Source organism: Saccostrea cucullata, unplaced genomic scaffold (assembly GCF_032062105.1).
Source record: "Saccostrea cucullata isolate Sc308-1 unplaced genomic scaffold, CSIRO_AGI_Scuc_v1 ctg526, whole genome shotgun sequence".
Taxonomy (NCBI): domain Eukaryota; kingdom Metazoa; phylum Mollusca; class Bivalvia; order Ostreida; family Ostreidae; genus Saccostrea; species Saccostrea cuccullata.
The window spans coordinates 52,778-71,671 of NW_026930599.1; the positions used below are offsets into that span (position 1 = coordinate 52,778).

At 35.6% G+C, this 18,894-nt stretch overlaps 1 protein-coding gene and 1 pseudogene across 2 annotated transcripts in view; both read left to right on the forward strand.

The window, feature by feature from the left end:
• The window catches only part of LOC134229231 (hydroxymethylglutaryl-CoA lyase, mitochondrial-like), a 99,916-nt gene that overhangs the window by 29,911 nt on the left and 51,111 nt on the right, over window positions 1-18,894 (forward strand). The window lies entirely within an intron of this gene.
• On the forward strand, window positions 10,136-15,929 carry LOC134229232 (uncharacterized; annotated as a pseudogene).

An 18,894-nucleotide genomic window follows, 5' to 3' on the forward strand; every position in this document is an offset into this window, starting at 1 on the left:
CATGAAAGCATGCGCATGCGCGTGTGCTGCAATCTGATTCGCTGAAACTTTAAATGGCTATATCTCCTTTGTATTTTGACGAAATGCTTTGAAATTTAAAATATAGTTATGCATTAGGATATCCTACAATACGATATAGAAAAAAATTCATGAAATTACGCGCATGCACGTGTGCTGCAATCTGATTGGCTGAAACTTGAAATGGCTAAAACTCCCTTGTTTTTCAACCAAACAGGATGGGATTCAGAATATAGATAGATATAGAGGACTCCTACAAGAAGGTATGGTGATCATGCTCATGCATGCACGTGCGTGCATTTCGAACGAGTGAAATTAAAAAAAAACCTTGAATGAGTGATTTTTAATACTTTTGGACTGAATGCTTTAATATATAGTATATTAAAATATGGAGATAGTGTAGACAAGATGATATGGTCATATCGCACATGTATTCGCATGCGCACAGGTGCAATGCTAAAATTTGAATATAATTGGTATCCTTCTGGGAAAACGTTGTTAAAGTCATAAATGCACAGAGGTTGTCTTATTTAATGAAGCTTACAGGGAATATGGCAACGGTTCCCGTTACAATTAGCACTAGTTAAATTAATAGTGTGATTTTAAAATTTAGAAAAGACCATCTGTTTAAAATGTAAAACAGTAGAATTTTTTTCTACTTTAGGTTAAGTAGAAAAGTAATTCCTTCCTTCACCGTACTTAAATATATGTTTGATTAAGAGCCCCCACCCCCGGTGCCTTTTTTCCCGAAATCAAATTCTTAGTATTTTCAGTATAATTTAATTTATATTTAATATGTTTTGTAACACAAGAAAATCAATCTTAATACGAACATCGAAACAGTCATTAAACAATAGTGTTTCAAAATATACATGTGCCAACAGCAGTATTTTAGATTGGCAGGGAATATGTTTCAAATTCAATTTCAAACTTAATCCTTCCAAGTATATATTCCCATTATTTACTAGTATTTATTTATTCTGCAGAAATGCAAAAATAAGATCTATAAATGATAGGAAAAAATATTAAAACGTCTTTGAAATACTAAGTGACTCTTTGCCTTCAGCATTTTCGGTGAAACGAGATTTCCACACCTCCACTGTGTCGAATGATTTTGATTGACAGGACAAGCAGTGGACTTCCTGTGAACCGTGTGAACTTGAAGATGGAAAATAAAAGTCGATGAATACTGTCAAATGGATTTGTTAATCTTAAAAAAATTTATTACTTTTACTGCTTGGAATATTTAGGAAAAATAATAAGAATTTTTATTTGATACAACAAATATCTGAGAATGAAGGAGAGTCTCTCTCTCTCTCTCTTCTCCCTCCCTCTCTCTCTCTCTCACATACATTTCTCTGTTCAATAAAATCTATGACAGCACATAACTTATTTAGTTTTGAAAATTTAATCTATGTAACAAATAATTTGATTGCCTCTTTCCATCATCTTGTCCGAGCTTAATTATGACTGGGAAATATCTACAGATACATGTAGAAGTTAGCTAAAATAATCATCACAAAAGAATAAAAGTGACACATAAATTTTTATGGCATACGAAGCCATATAGCTCCCGGTGTATCTTTACGGCAAAGAGTTCACTATGTATTCTAGTAAACGTGAGCAAGAAAAAATAGTCCTCGTCTTTTCTTTAATTCTATTCTACCTTTGTTGTGAAAATTACTTACCAAGTTCTTAATAAAAAACCTTGTTATTTTCATTTAATTTTCGCAACTTAAGACAAGATAAACCAAATAAAAAAAACTAAATTGAATAAACTCCTGTGAGGATGCGGAAGACTATCTTCTGACCATATGTGTCAACAGCGCCACCATAAGTTGATCTAAATGAATGAAAGAGAACTCTGTCGGGAGTACATTATCGTTCGTAGGAATACAGATTAAATGTATTTTACCTTACAAACTGTTTAAACAGCTGCTAAATGCAGTGATTTCCCAAGGCCGTTTTTTGCATGGCGGTAACGCAATCACGATCTCCCGCCAACTCAATGTTGTGAACTCAATGCGAATCGCGGCACGGGGTATGATGCAATAGCCTAGCTGTCAATTTTTGTTCATTGCAATTTAATTACTGGTATATTACTTAGTATCAAGCTTATAGTTGATGAAAATATTAATTAATGACCATAAAAATGTAATTGATGGCTGTCAGATAGTACGAATGGTAAAAGCAATACACTTGTTAATGCACATGTGGGGTTTTCCAACATTCACAGGTCGTTCTATAAATAACATTGATGCTCCGACAGGACTCGACATTAACACTTGTTCGCTTGTCCGGTACCAATAAAAAAAAATTACGGACAAGTGAATATTGCTGGGCACTTGTCTGATTGGACAAGTGATTTTTTATGTATAGAAGTCTTCAAATAATAATAATATTTAAGAAAAACAATGATTGAATTAAGTTTATCGAATAAAAACAGAAACATTACATAAACCCGAATTTCAATCCCGATATCAATCACTATGTAAGTTCAAACTTAATCGGGAGCGACGTTCACTAATTGCAGCCATACTATTGCATGGCGTGGATCTTACGACGTTTGCAGGTTTGGAATATATTTGATTGATATTATAGATTCACTTGCAAACATTTATGTTGTTGTCAGGACAGGAAATCTAGATAAAATTTTGTTTTATAAGTGTTTGTCTTATTTATTCATAACAAGACTAATTAAACAAGCACGTTTATTTTTTTAATTTTAGTAATTGTTTTCAAGATATCATTTGAAAATTTTGGACAAGTGAAGTTGAAGTTCGGACAAGTAAATATCTTGGTCACTTGTCCGAATGGACAATTAGGGAAAAAAGTTAATGTCAAGCCCTGTCCGACATTAAAATACGAGGGGTTATCAAAAAGTTCGTGGACTGAGGCTATAAAATTAGTACTATGTAGTCCGTGCTTTCAAAATTAATATGGAACATAAAAAAACACAAAAAAGAGAAATGTTGAAAATTTTAGCCTGATAAGTTCATTATTTGCCAAATTATTATAAAATGAAAACGACATTATACGATCACCCGGCGCTGTCGTCGTTTACTTTCATGACGTCCGATAACGTCATTGTTTATTCAAGGTCCTTTTCTTCTACCTCATACACTTTTTTGATGAGATACCCTGGAGCTGAGTAAGGACTTAAACCAGCCTTGTTTTTATGACTTTACAATGTCATTAACAGTGGCCTTCAATGAATATAATATTCCAGATGGATTAATTAATACATTCGGAGAGATCCGCGCTTGATTGTGCCGGCATATTTTGCTTTTGGGAGTTTAATATCTACAAAACATGATCAACGTCATTTTTGACGGGATTGATTTTTCACACCTTGACTGCAAATCGACATTAACTGTGTATCCCTTTACTCTCTGAATCTATTTTGACATTAAAAGACAAGTACTCTGCATGCATATTATTTCTCTGTAGCCAGTATCAACATATATTAGGTCTATACTATTTTTTTCAGGGGCAAAAGTTTATATAATGTTAAAAACGGAAACCCCTCCCCCCTTTTGACGTCATTTTCAAGGCCTTTTTTGTTTGGACATTCCGTGTAATATTTACGATAAAATTTCATAGAACTTCCAACATGAAGTGAAAATTTCATATCTTATAGAACAGTTGTGTCCCGACACAAACCTGAATTAACGGGATTTTTGGATGTCAAATAATCATATCAAATGAGTTTTTCTCAGTTACACATAGGTCGAAAAAACGTCGTTTTCGAGGACATACCATTGCTTACAAAAACATTACTAATTTATTAAAAAATTAAATTCATGATTTGTGGTTTATTTTTTGGATAGAAAAGATGATGCTAACTAGATATTTCAAAATTCATTGATGTACCTTGAGCGGATTTAATTTTATGGCGCTAGTCCACGAACTTTTTGATAGTCCCTCGTATAGATTCAATATTTAAGGGTCCTCCACACACATACAGCTTATGTTCTCATATTATTGAGCATTACTTTTAACAAGCATATCAACCTTTAAAAACTGACCGGGGATAAAAATGTAATTTATACGGAATTTTTGAAATAATAATTTCAAAAGTTTCAAAATTTTTTTCCCAAGGAGTTTTCATTTGTAGGACCAAAAATTTTGTCTTACCCTATCGTATATTTTTATGCTCACAGAATAAACATAAAAATTTAATTTTATCGATCAACGTATTTTTTAGAGAAATTAATTTAATTCATAAAAAATAAATAACATATCAACATATTTTTCAGAGAAATTAATTTAATTTATAAAAAATAAATAAAACTCATTTTCTCTCAAATACATCTAGAGAAAAACCAAGGAAGACTTATTTTGTATGGAAGAAACATCAATGAATTAGATTACACCAAAAAATTGAATTAAAACTAAATGCACTGATATAGAAAAAATATTTTCAAAATCATCTGTATCAAAGTTCTTTTTTGGAGTTATCTTTCCTGTTGCCCGGGACTCAAAAACTTTGGCAAGTCTCCGCAATAGTTACTGGCTACTGAACTAGACAGACGTAAAAGAGGAAAACTAGAAACGCACACTATTTATTAATATTTATAAACACAATGAGATGATGTATTATTGAAACGCACAAATTAGTGTTCAAAAATATCAACTTCCTACACAGACTCTGTTGACGATGTCAGTGGGTTGATTAGCGCATTAGCCTGAAAGTATAAATAACCTAAAAGTTCTCGTCATACGACATTCGTTGTTTACGAATTATTATGTAACATAAACCCAGTCATTTGTCTGTCTTTTGTAGAAAAAACGGAAATCTTTTTCTTGGTCACTCCGTGACCATGCCATGTGTTCATTGTTATGAGTGTCCTACTTTCTCTTTCGAGGACACTCTTACAAGAGGTTTCCAGGCAATTCGCCGATGTAAAATCTAAGTAAAACCAGAAGTAAAAGTATTTTTTCTCTATATACGTCACAAGTCACATGGTGTGGAGGACCCTTAAACACATAATATTTAAGACATTTTTTTTTTGTATTAATGTACTGAAAATGAAACGTGTGATTAACATTATCAATGTTTACGAATTTACTTTATGAACTCTGGGAAAGCACTTAGTTCAAATGCATGTGCTTCTAATACACAGTGACCTAAAAATTCAGAAGCGCTCCAAGGAACAATATCTACATGCTGTAAGCATTACATTGGTGCTACATTATGAGAACAAAAAGTTTCAAGATGACTGCAAGAGTAGATACTAGTACATAAAAAAAAAATAAGGGAGGGTCATTAGGGGCCTATTTGTAGATAACAAAAATAGCACAATACGTAAAAAAAAAAAGAAAAGACAGTGGCTTTATAGAAAATTTTAATAGAACAATTTTTTGTGATTAGATTTTTTTTCTTAGACTTTTTTTCGTATAGATTTGTATAGGAACAAACTTTGAAAGATATATCAATGCAAATTTTTGCCCCCAGAAAAGTCATATTTTGAAAATTTCTTGAAATGTGCTTATGAGAAATCCGAATTAACAAATTATATTAAAGTTTCAAAGTAAGTTATTGACAATTTTTGTTTTTATAACGTCACAAACTATTACAATTTTGTATGAATTTTCAGAAAAAGGAAAAAATATATAAAGGATGACTGCACTTAACGTTTTTTTTTTTTTTTTTTTTTTTTACAAATTGAAGCTAAATGATAAGAAATGAAAATCTCAATGAACATTTGTGATTTTTATTGATTTTCCTCTTTTATTTTATTAATATTATTTTTGTTTTGATTTTGAAAAATTATATATACAGAACAGTACTAAAATATCAATCTTATTTAGTTGTTAGATCTGCTCATTTAATAACAGTCAAATTTCAGCATCAAACATTCTAGTTTATTTAAAAAAAAATTTAAACAATAATTTTATCAGTCTAATTAAATCATAGCATTTCTCTTGAAATTTAGCCCTTTGTTAAGACAACACTTACAAACAGTGTAAACCACACAAAATTTCCTAAGAATAGTTGGGGTGTTTTGTGGAAAAGCAGGAACAAGTGCTTGGTATGTGCTAGAGCGTTCACCATGAATCAGTTTTAACATTAAGTTTCAAAGACTTGTCATACTGATAGACAACATTTTTCTTTAGTATTTGGTATAAAACATTTCTGATCCATGTAATTTTTTAACTGGGATCTGAACGAGCATTTTTAATTTCAATATCAGGAACTTAGCCTATCAAATTCAATGTACAATAGCTCTTTCTAGGTATCGGTGTTCCATTCCATTAAAATTTTTATTCACCTTTTATTTTTATGGAGACGCATAAATGTACTGCTCTTCAACGCTTGAATGTTTGCACATCCACTGACCCAACCTGGTCTGACATTTTGGCGGCTTTCATTTTGTCAAATCACCACCTATAATCGCTATATCATCAATACTATGAAGAAAGCATTTTATTGACTGGTGTTGTTAAATTAATGAGAGCAGCGATTTTTTTTCGCCTATTGGTAAAGGGTCCGGTACCGGTTCAATTGGGAAAAATAACATCAAAGAAGAACAATGAAAATTTTCTCTCATTTATTAATTAAGTAAAACGTATTTTGTGCTTATTCCAACTAAATTACCTATTACTATGTGTTTTGAAGAATAAGCAACAAGAACTTATTGCATTTTTTATCAATGTCCCATGTTTTCCACATTTTCATGCTTTTAATTTGTCAAAATGTATGATATACTACGCAGTTTACACCACAGGTCCCGCCAAATTATGACTTTCTCTACTTTCGATTTAAGCAGAAGTGAAACAATTAGTCAATTTGTACATTGTTTCATTTAATAAGAAATATGATCTTGTAGTGTTGTCACGATGATCGATTAATAATCGATGATCGGTCGGAAAGGCTGTCGATTTTAGACAATCGATTGGAAATTTTAACAATCGATTAATCGGTATATTTCAGCACATATCTTTTTTATAGTTCTCTCACTTTTATTTCAAGAACAGACTCTTGTTACCTATTTTAAAATACATTACTTAATATCTGTTTAAAATAAATCATAGGATAATGATAATTGTACATGTATTTCTAAACTGAAGAAACTAAACTACTTGTATAAATGAAAAATATTAGTTTTCTGTATTAGGGGGAATTCACTTTTCATTTCATGCGTAATCACAAGGATTTGCAATATTAAATGTCTTATAACAGTTTAAAAAATTAATTCCATATATACGCTCGTAATTTAGATGATCATGTAAATTAAAACCTGAAGACTGATCTGTCAATGCTTATGTTTCCCAGGCCAAGTAATTCCTAATCACGCAAAAATCTGTATTACTGGAAGTGTTAATTAAACTGCATATATACTGTTTTTAGAATTTCGATCTGTACAATGCACCTTTACTTACATTATTATGTTGCTTGTAAACCGATGTAGGTAAAATAGACATGTTATGTAGATTTAAAAACGTGCTTACAAAGCGCGCATTCATGTGAAATGACCAATATAATTATATTGTAACTTTTCTATTTTTTGATGAAATGCTTTGAAACTCATAGTGTAAAGATATATTAGTACTATAGACAAGATGACATGGTCAAAATAGCAAGATCTCAAGCGCATGCACGTGCGCTTTGCTCTGATTGGCTGAAACTAAAGTCTCTATATCTTTCTTGTTTTTTGACGAAATCCTTTGAAACTTTGAACATAGCCATGCATAAGGATATCCTACAACATGGTATATAGCAATTATCATGAAGCACGTGCATGCACGTGCGCTGCAATCTGATTGGCTGAAACTTTAAATTGCTATAAGTTTTCAACCAAACAGGATAATGGAACATAGATATATATAATCGACTTCTACAAGAAAGTATGGTCACCATGCACAGGCAACGTGCGCTGCAATCTGATTGGCTGAAACTTTAAACAGGTATAACTCCCTTGGTTTTCAACCAAACAGGATGGGATTTGAACATAGATATATATATACTGACTTCTACAAGAAGGTATGGTTTTATGCACATGCAAACATGGCGTGTACATGCGCTGCAATCTGACTGGCTGAAACTTTAAACAGGTATAACTCCCTTGGTTTTCAACCAAACGGGGTGGGATTTAGAACATAGATAGATGTAATGGACTTCTACAAGAATGTATGGTCACCATGCTCATGTATGAAGTGCGTGCACGTGAAATGGGTAAAATCAAAAATACACTTGAATGACCTTTTTTTTAAAAATACTTTTGGATTATATTTAGCATATTAAAATATATAGATTGTGTAGACAATATGATATGGTCATTACGCACATGCATTCACATGCGCAAGTGTGCAATAATAAAATTTGAATGAACATGGTACACTTACGTTGTTAAAGTTCAAATGCATAGAGTTTGTCTTATTTAATTACGCCTACAGGGAATATGATTATAAAAGGGAGTTGGGGATTACAATTAGTTAGTTTAAAAATAAAATTCTAAATTTTATATGTAATATAATGCCTATTTTATGCAAAGGGTTACCGATTCGATTATTGGCCGATGATCAGTTGGTTAGGGTCAACCGATTCTACCGATTAATCGATTCTGATTTTCAACCGATTTGACAACACTATGATCTTGTCATAGTCTGCTGCTTCACAGTTGAATTGGGAATTTTTGGTCACAAAATTGGGAAAAATTAACGTTTTGGCATTGGGAATGGTACAGTTTATCGGTACCAGTTATATAAGGAAAAAACGCTGGAGGTCAAACCAGACTTTAAAAAGCTATTTCGATGAAGGAACTTGTAATAAACAATGTTAGACGATATAACGATAAAAAAAATATTGTCAATATTTTGCCAATAAAATTTTTTGAGAGGGGGGTATTTCAATGAGGAGGGCAGCAATTCCAAACAAACTATAATTTTATTTTGGACTTCTTTAAAAAATCTTTTCAGTCGGCGCGATTTAATTGGGTCGGTCGCGTTAGGGGAAACAAAAGTATTTTTTATTTTGGCCTCAGCGTCTCTTCCTTTTATACTAGTGAGACAGTCTATTAGAAAGGTTGTCAGGTTATTCCATTATGATTTTTAATTAAGGTCACTAAAACGTTTGATGTAATAGATCAAAAACATCACACAAATATACAACTACTGTTTTTTTAAAAAAAGAGAACAATTAATAAAATATGCAACTACTGTTAAAAGGAGAACAATTAATAGACAAAGGTGTGCTGACTATGTATAAAGTCAGTAAAAAAGTGGGCGTCCTCATTACCGTATGGAAATTGAAGAAATTTTTATGGCCCCCGCCTTAGAAAACAGATTTGTAGATCATGAATACATACTTTTATTTATTGTAATTAAGTAAAGTTGTAGATTAGATGTTGATCATTCCTGCAATTTAAAGAAAAATGTCTGTTTTCACAGTTTATTTCGACACAAACTTCCCATATCCTTAAGTGCAGTCATCCTGTGTTCCATTTTTTTAATATTAAATGTGTTATTTAATTGTTATTAATTTACGATTGTGGCCATTTTTGGATTTGCGAGGGAGCCATTACATTTGTTGTTTGTATTGTTTTTTAACCAATCAGATTGCAGATATTAATTGTCCATCTACTGTAAATCACTATTTATTCGCGAGAACTATATTTTCGCGTAATTACGCGAGAAAGTGTGCTCGCGAAAATTTAATTCTCGCGTACGAAAGTATTCCTAAGGATTATATAGAGTAATAACCACAATTCGTGAAAATTTTGTCTCGCTAATCAAGAGTCAATGACTATCTCGCAAAAATAAGGTGTCGCGAAAATTAAGTGATCTACAATAATTGAAGACCCTCTAGGCCTAATGGGGATCCCCCTAGGGGGCTATTGAGAGCGCCCTCTATTTTCCTGAGAGCGCCCCCTACATACGTCATTTTCAACCAATCAGATTTGCTATACTCTAAATTTCAAAAAATAACAATGTATTTGACCAATCAGAATCGTAGTCTCATTAATAACTATTCAAACCAATCTGTAAATAGCATCAGTTTCAAAAAATATTTCGAACATAGAGGCCACACCCGTCATAACAATTTTTTTGTGCACCTTGGGCAGTCGTAACAAGTTTATTTTAGGGAAATATCTTTGACGTTTTCATCCCTATCGAACTGTGAAACCGACGCACCTTGGTATTATTCTGCATCATGGATGTTACGGCGTACGTCAGGCACTTCTTCCGTATCCCAGACTACTACGTGCTATTCTCCGAGGAAGCCAAGAGACTGTACGACATTATCCTGGAAGCGGATCTCATTTACGCGCGTGCGCTTTCCTTTGTCGCCATGGACTGTAGTGCAATGTGCAATGGCTGTTGGTTTTGTTTTTTGTTTCCCGGAGGATTTCGCCGCTTTGTCAATTTGTAGTAAGTGCCGTACCCGCTCATTGTAGACTTTGTTTGCTGATATCTTAAACTCTTTGTACAATCATGTCTAGATCTAATAAAGACGGTGAAATTTCGGTATGTGTCGGCGAAGAAGCGGTTCGCCGCTGGGCTCACGCCAAAAAAGTCTCACAAGCTACAACCGATACCTTAATCACTATGGGGTACGATAGTATGGAAGCCTTATCCCTCCTTACCGCCGCCGACCTCGATGACTCCACCATTCCAGTTGGCCAACGTCAACTACTCGTCCATTCAATTAAGGGGACCTTCCCGTTAGGCCCGGCAGCAGAGGCAATTCGCACAGCGCCCCAGACGGAGCCTTCAGAAAGCAGCCCCCCCGCAGTTGTGCACCGATTCCGACGCAAAAACAGACACGTTCATTAGGAATGTTCTGGGGAATCTAAACCCTTCTCAAGTCCCACAGCCAGCATCTACTACAATCCCGGGGGCCACAGCAGCAGCCATGAACTCTCCAAATACAGGTATGGTTTCATGGCAAGACCCCCAATTCTATTTAAAAGCTTTATCATCGAATTCTGGTCCTTCTACCCATTTTGACATAGTAGATTTAGAGAGGGTCTTATCTAACAATGGTCAGCTCATTTTTAAGTCTGGGCCTTCTAAACCTAAGCTTGAGAATCTACACATTTCCCAATGGTCGGTAGCAAACTTAGCTATCCTCCAGAAACTGCTTAATGAAAATCTGATCGCTCAAATGCAAATATTAGATTACCTGTCCTATACAACACGTATATATCAGCTTTTGTCAAGCCATGACACTAGATCAGTTTTCTTTTATGATCGTGAATACAGGAAGCTACAGCACCTGAATAAGTTTAGATGGGGCACCGATATCCCCCACATCCAGACGGTGTTTCTAAAACCACGCCCACCCCAGACCCAACCACCCCCAAAACCTGGTAAGTCTCAGTCCTTTCCATCCCAGGGTCACAGGGCCTCTCACACCCCCCAGGGCATAGAGATATGTAGGAAATTTAATTCCAGGAAGGGCTGCATCATGCGTCAATGTAGATTTTCCCACCCTGTTCTATCCCAGGGTGCTCGGAACGCCATCCGGCGCATGAACACCCTGCAAAAAACGCTTAAAGAAACCCTCAGGTCTTAACCTTACTGCTTGGGAAGATGAATTGCATGAGGATTTTGATAAAGAATTTATTTTAGATGGCATACGTAATGGTTTTCATATTATCGACCCAACTCTGTCTCCCCAGCCAGTAGAATTACCTAACCATCCCTCTGCTACTAAGGATCCTGAAATTTTTGCTAAGGCTACGGCCCAAATACTTGCTGAAATAGAAGAAGGAAATTATGTTCATGTTCCAAATCCCCCTCTGATTGTAAGCCCGATGGGCATCATTCCTAAATCTGATGGAGGTATCCGTATAATTCATGACTGTAGTCGCCCACACGGGGGTGCAGTCAATGATTATGTTTCGGATTCTTATAAATTTAAATACCAATCCCTTGATGACGCTACACGGCTGGTGAGACAGGGCTATTTTATGGCCAAAGATGACTTGAAATCTGCATATCGCTCTGTCCCTATTAGTGCTGCAAGTCAAAAAGTAACAGGTTTTAAATGGGTTATAAATAATCAAAATTCTTACTTTATTGATTCTAAATTGCCTTTTGGTTCCAAAGAGGCTCCAGGAATTTTTCATCGTCTATCCCAAGCAGTAAGACGAATCATGGCCCGGAAGGGTTTCTTTATTGTTGCTTACTTGGATGATTTCTTTATTTGTGAGAGTTCAAAAGAAAAGTGTCACGAAGCTCTCTCGCAATTGATACAATTACTACGTAAACTCGGTTTTTATATCAATTGGAAAAAGGTCGAAGACCCAACTCAATCCTTGGTTTTCCTTGGTATTGAAATTGATGGTACAAAAATGCAACTTTCTTTGCCTCAGTCTAAGCTACAAGAACTTCGAGCTGAACTTGCACAATTTCTTGGGCACCAGCACGCCTCAAAGCATCAGCTTCAGTCCCTGGCTGGGAAACTGAACTGGGTGGCATCGGTGGTGTATGGCGGAAGAGTGTTCCTGCGCCGCATCATCAACGCCTTCTGCAGGCTTAAGCATAAAAGCCATAAAGTACGCTTATCTTTCACCATATGACAAGACATTGCATGGTGGCGCAGGTTTCTAGAAACCTTTAATGGCAAATCACTTCTTCTTGACACTCTCCCCATTACAACCTTGCATACAGATGCTTGCCAGACTGGGGCGGGGGGAGGGGGGGGGGTGTGGAACCATGACTGGTTCTACTGTAATTGGGAAGTCGATTTTCCCGCAGCTATGACTTTTCATATTAATGAAAAAGAAATCTTAGCAGTTGTCCTTGCAGCTCACAGATGGGCACCCTTGTGGGCTAATCATAAGATTGTCTTCTTTTCAGACAATTTAGCAACTGTCTCGAGCATTAACAAATGTTCATCGAAAAACAACATCCTAATGAAATGCCTACGTAGCCTTTTTTGGCTGTCTGCAATTTATAACTTTCGCTTTATAGCCCAATATGTCCCTGGTAAGGACAATGTCCAAGCAGACCTCATATCAAGACTGCACTAGCCAAACAATTTTGCATACATGTTTGCCCCCTTTTACAAAAATGGGGATCACTTACAAAGGCATTTTTGTCAGCTTTCTCAAGATTCCTTTAATTTTCTATTTGACAGGCTCAGACCTTATCTCCTCCCTGGATGCCCGACTCCAATCACTGCGCAGTAACATTTTAGCAAACTCGACCAAGCAGACATACAGCTCTTATCTGCGATCTTACATTTCGTTTTGTAGCAAATTAAATATACCATTGGTTCCCATATCCCCAACCAACTTATGCAGGTTTGTGGCTTTCTTGTCCTTCAGGTTATCATATCAATCAATCTGCAATTATCTATCTGTTGTAAAATTGCTCCATGTAGAGACAGGCCACTCTAACCCCCTGGAATCTCCCTACTTGACTAACACCCTTAAAGGAGCAAAACACCTGCTAGGTACTCAAACCTCGCCCAAGCTCCCAATAACTCCTTCATTGCTACACAAGATTTTTTCAACACTCAATTTCCAGCAACCCCTTGATTTGGTCTTCTGGGCAGCTTGCCTGGTTGCCTTCTTTTCCTTTTTAGCTCACCTGAGCCGAAGGCTCAAGTGAGCTTTTCTGATCACATTGTGTCCGTCGTCCGTCCGTCCGTCTATCCGTCTGTCTGTCCATCTGTAAACTTTTCACATTTTTGACTTCTTCTCAAGAACCACTGGGCCAATTTTGACCAAACTTGGTACAGAGCATCCTTGGGTGAAGGGGAATTTAAATTGTTAAAATGAAGGGACATATCCCCTCGCAAGGGGAGATAATCAAGAAAAGACAAAAATAGGGTTGGGTCATTAAAAAATCTTCTTCTCAAGAACCACTGGGCCAGTAAAGCTGAAACTTATGTGGAAACATCCTGGGGTAGTGTAGATTTTAAATTGTTCAAATCATGACCCCCAGGGGAAGGGCGGGGCCACAATGGGGAATCAAAGTTTTATATAGAAATATATAGGAAAAATCTTTGAAAATCTTCTTCTCAAGAACCACTGGGCCAGAAAAGCTGAAACTTATGTGGAAGCATCCTGGTATAGTGTAGATTCTAAATTGTTCACATCTTGACCCCTGGGTGAAGGGCGGGGCCACAATGGGGAATCAAAGTTTTACATAGAAATATATAGGAAAAATCTTTGAAAATCTTCTTCTCAAGAACCACTGGGCCAGAAAAGCTGAAACTTATGTGGAAGCATCCTGGGGTAGTGTAGATTTTAAATTGTTCAAATCATGATCCCCGGGGGAAGGGCGGGGCCACAATGGGGAATCAAAGTTTTATATAGAAATATATAGGAAAAATCTTTGAAAATCTTCTTCTCAAGAACCACAGGGCCAGAAAAGCTGAAACTTATATGGAAGCATCCTGGTATAGTGTAGATTCTAAATTGTTCACATCATGAGCCCCGGGGGAAGGGCTGGGCCACAATGGGGATCAAAGTTTTATATAGAAATATATAGGATAAATCTTTGAAAATCTTCTTCTCAAGAACCACTGGGCCAGTAAAGCTGAAACTTATGTGGAAGCATCCTGGGGTAGTGTAGATTTTAAATTGTTCAAATCATGACCCCCGGGGAAAGGGCGGGGCCACAATGGGGAATCAAAGTTTTATATAGAAATATATAGGAAAAATCTTTGAAAATCTTCTTCTCAAGAACCACTGGGCCAGAAAAGCTGAAACTTATGTGGAAGCATCCTGGGGTAGTGTAGATTTTAAATTGTTCAAAAAATGACCCCCGGGGGAAGGGCGGGGCCACAATGGGGAATCAAAGTTTTATATAGAAATATATAGGAAAAATCTTTGAAAATCTTCTTCTCAAGAACCACTGGGCCAGAAAAGCTGAAACTTATGTGGAAGCATCCTTGTATAATGTAGATTCTAAATTGTTCAAAAAATGACCCCCGGGGGAAGGGTGGGGCCACAATGGGGAATCAAAGTTTTACATTGAAATATATAGGAAAAATCTTTGAAAATGTTCTTCTCAAGAACCACTGAGCCAGAAAAAGTGAAGCTTATGTGGAAGCATTCTGGAGTAGTGTAAATTCTAAATTTTAGGAATCATGACCCCCGGGGAAAGGGTGGGGCCATTATAGGGAATCAAAGTTTTACATAGAAATATATAGGAAATATCTTTGAAAATCTTCTTCTCAGGAACCACTGGGCCAAAAAAGCTGAAAAATATGTGCCCATGGAAGGATCATGGGGTAGTGTAGATTTCAAAATGTCTAAATTATGATCAGTGGGGTAGGGTGGGGATGCATTATGTATAACAAGCTTAAGGGGGAAATCTGGTAAAGAACAGAATGGTAAAAGCTTCTCAGGTGAGCGATGTGGCCCATGGGCCTCTTGTTTCGCAAATCTAATCTTTTGGCACCATCATTGCAGCTTTTCGATCCAACAAAACATTTATCTCGATCAAATGTTACCTTTCTAAATTCGGGGGCAGTGATAACAGTTAGGTGGTCCAAGACTATTCAATTTTCAGAACGTCCCCTCCAAATTCCAATCCCACATATCCCAAATTCCCCTTTCTGTCCTAGCTGCATTTTGCGGCTTATTTTTGTCCTATTTCCCACCCCTCAAATTCAAAGCCCTGCCTTTGCCTACAAGACCAATAATCAGTGGCATATCCTGACTTACAACGTGTTTTTGTCAAAGCTTAAAAAGACTCTATCCTTATTGGGACTTGATCCCGCCAGTTATTCTGGACACAGTTTTCGTCGTGGGGGGGCCTCCTTTGCTTTGGAATGTGGTCTCCCCCCAGACTTAATCCAGTCCCAGGGTGATTGGAGATCAGACGCTTACCGTTCTTATTTAGATCCCTCTCTGGATTGCCGTTTTCAAGTTGCTAACCGTTTAGGTCAAGAAATCCATCGCCTTTTCCCATTTTAACTCTTGCCATGATTCCATCCTTATTTATTATATATGTCTATTTTTGTGTGAGTGTGTATGTGTTTAGTTTAATTTTATTTATCATTTTTATCATTCTTTACGCTGCTGTGGCTCTCATGGTGGCCACATCATGTACTGGGGACCTACCTAAAACGCCTTTACTATGCAAACTCTGTGACCTTTGTGAATTGTGCGTATTCTGTGACCTTTGTGAATTGTGCTGATTCTGTGACCCTTGTGAACTGTGCAGATTCTGTGATCGCTGCGATCTGTGCACACTGTGATTGCTGTGAACTCTGCGGACTCTGTGATCGCTGTGAACTGGGCGGACTTTGTGATCTGTGTGTACTGTGCGCATTCCGTGATCGCTGTGAACGGTGCAGCCTCTGTTGTAGTAGAGAACTGTGTAAACTCCGTTTTCGTTGTGGACTGTGCAGAATCCGTGCTGCTGTGGACTCTTCCATGTGGGCATTCCTGCCTGCTTGAAGCGACTTCATGCCAAAGGTGACTCCCCTACCCCAGAGTGACACTTTCAGACTGTGATTAAGGTGTGATATTCTCTATGTAATCTTAGTCACTGCTCATTTATTTATTTATTTTTGTTTTTACTACTTACTACACCAGTTTGGGATTAGGAGAAAACCATGATTATGTCATCTGTTTTACTTTTAATATTGTCATTTGCTTATGTCATCTGCTACATATCTATATATGATAATGTGTATAATAAATCATGGTTGTTTGCCCAAACTGGTTGTTTGTTTCCTTCATGCAGGTCAGGCCACTTATATAGAGAGTGAAATTAATACTATAAATTTTATAGAGTGCAGGTCTGCTTAAAGAACAATATTTACTAGGGATGGCAATTTGTAACCGGTTAATCGATTAATCGGTCGGAACGATGCTAATCGGTTAGCAAATCCGTAATCGGTTAGTCGGAAAAAAAAATAAAATATATGTAAATTTGAGCACAGTTTCCTTAAATTCCCTGCTGTATTTTTTTTAGAAAGGAAAGCGCTGCAGAGATTTTTATTTAATGTTTTTACACATCTTATAATTAAGAATATTTGAAGGTTATTAAATGTATATAGCTCTCAAGATTTAGATCGCAGGGTAATTGGTCAATTTGTAAGTGTTAATTACTGTTTTTTAATATCATGCCATTACCCAGATAGTCCTGTGGTTTTTTTAATGATATTAAATACATCACCGTTAAGCACTTTTAATTATTGTATGTCTATATTTTGCCTTTATCCATTAAATTTTATTATTATAAAGATCGTTGTAAATTGTAAATAAAGTGAGAGTTCAGACACAGACTAGTTCTGAGTGACAACGCGGAATTAACTTCTTTAACATCTGCATTGGAAAATTATCCCCGTCTGATTTCTCAAGCAAGAATTATGGTTTTCTTAATTTTTTTCTTGTCTATTGAAATTAAAATGAAATATATTCTTATGCATCAAATTCCCTGATCAAAATAATAAACAGAATGTAACTTCTAACGTCTTTTAAGCCTTTATGTTTACATAAAAAGAAAATGTCAAAATTTATACCTTGATACAACTAACCGGTTAATCGGTCGGAACGTCTTGCGGTTAACCGATTAGCAATTCTGCAATCGATTGCCATCCCTAATATTTACATATTTCATTGATATTATCATTTTATACATTATATCAAAATATTGAGCTTGAGTAGACCAGTGCGCTCGGTGACTTTGCTCAAAATATTGACAAAATATTAATCTATCCAATGGTAATGAAAATATCAATAAATTTCAAGAACAATATTTACATATTTCATTGATATTGTCATTCTACACATTATATCAAAATATTTGCTGTAGAAATCATGGAAATTTTAAACTTTAAATATGTCATTTTTTTGATGTCATATCAAACATATGACATCATGGCTTATGACAATATCCAGTGCTTTCAAGTCTGCAGACATCCCCTTGTTTTAGAACATAATGATATATTTCTCCGTCTAATTTTGATTTCTTTGATGTACTCTGACTGACCCGTCAAAATCGCCCTCCTCAATAATTTTTTTTTTCAGCACTTTCAATATTTATTTTTTTTTTCCTTTAATTTCCATAGAAATAGAAATTGTTTCATTTTAAAGCTAAGGTGTACAATTTCTTCTCTCTATAGGATGCTTTCAATTGCAAGTTTTTAAAGCAATTAATATTAAATCTATGTACTTATCTAATCTATCCAATGTGTAATGAAAACATCAATAAATTTCTTAGTTTGTGATTTGTATGACAGTTATCAATTTGTTCAATGCTGCTTAGCCCCCATCCCCATTGAGATTTGTATGACAGTTATCAATTTGTTCAATGCTGCTTAGCCCCCATCCCAAAGACAATTGTAAATTTGTTCAAAACTGCTAAGCCCCCCCCCCCCCCCCACACACACACACACACAAAAAGGAAAACACATCAATTTGTTCAATACTGCTAAGCCGGGGGGGGGGGGGCCTTAAAAAAATAGTAATAATAGTAACTATCCAGTACTTATCTACCGACCTTGAAAAATGTGGGTCAAAGTACATAAAAAAATATATTTTTAATGATGGCCTCATTTGTCTCTCTCTCTCTCTCTTACAAAATAAATATTCATGTCATATTTTATATTTTTCCTTCCAAAGATAATTGATTTTTGACATGAGAGTAATATATTCTTTTTATCTCATGTGTTTCAGAAGAAATGGGTTTAAATTGATTTCACAGGTGTTTTGTTCTACCTCATGCAGATAAAGTTGGTGCATAATTAGTTAATTACACTGTATGATGAGCCATTAAGATGTCTCTATCAAAATTGTTAAAATTTTGACAGCTGCATCAGGGGCTGTTTTACAAAAGAACTTATGGAAAATACTTAATTTAATTCTGTTTGTAACTTTTTGATTAACATTATATTGAATCTGTTATCATTTTTTTAAAAGGAATGTAGTACATGTAAGATATTTTTACAATAGCAAT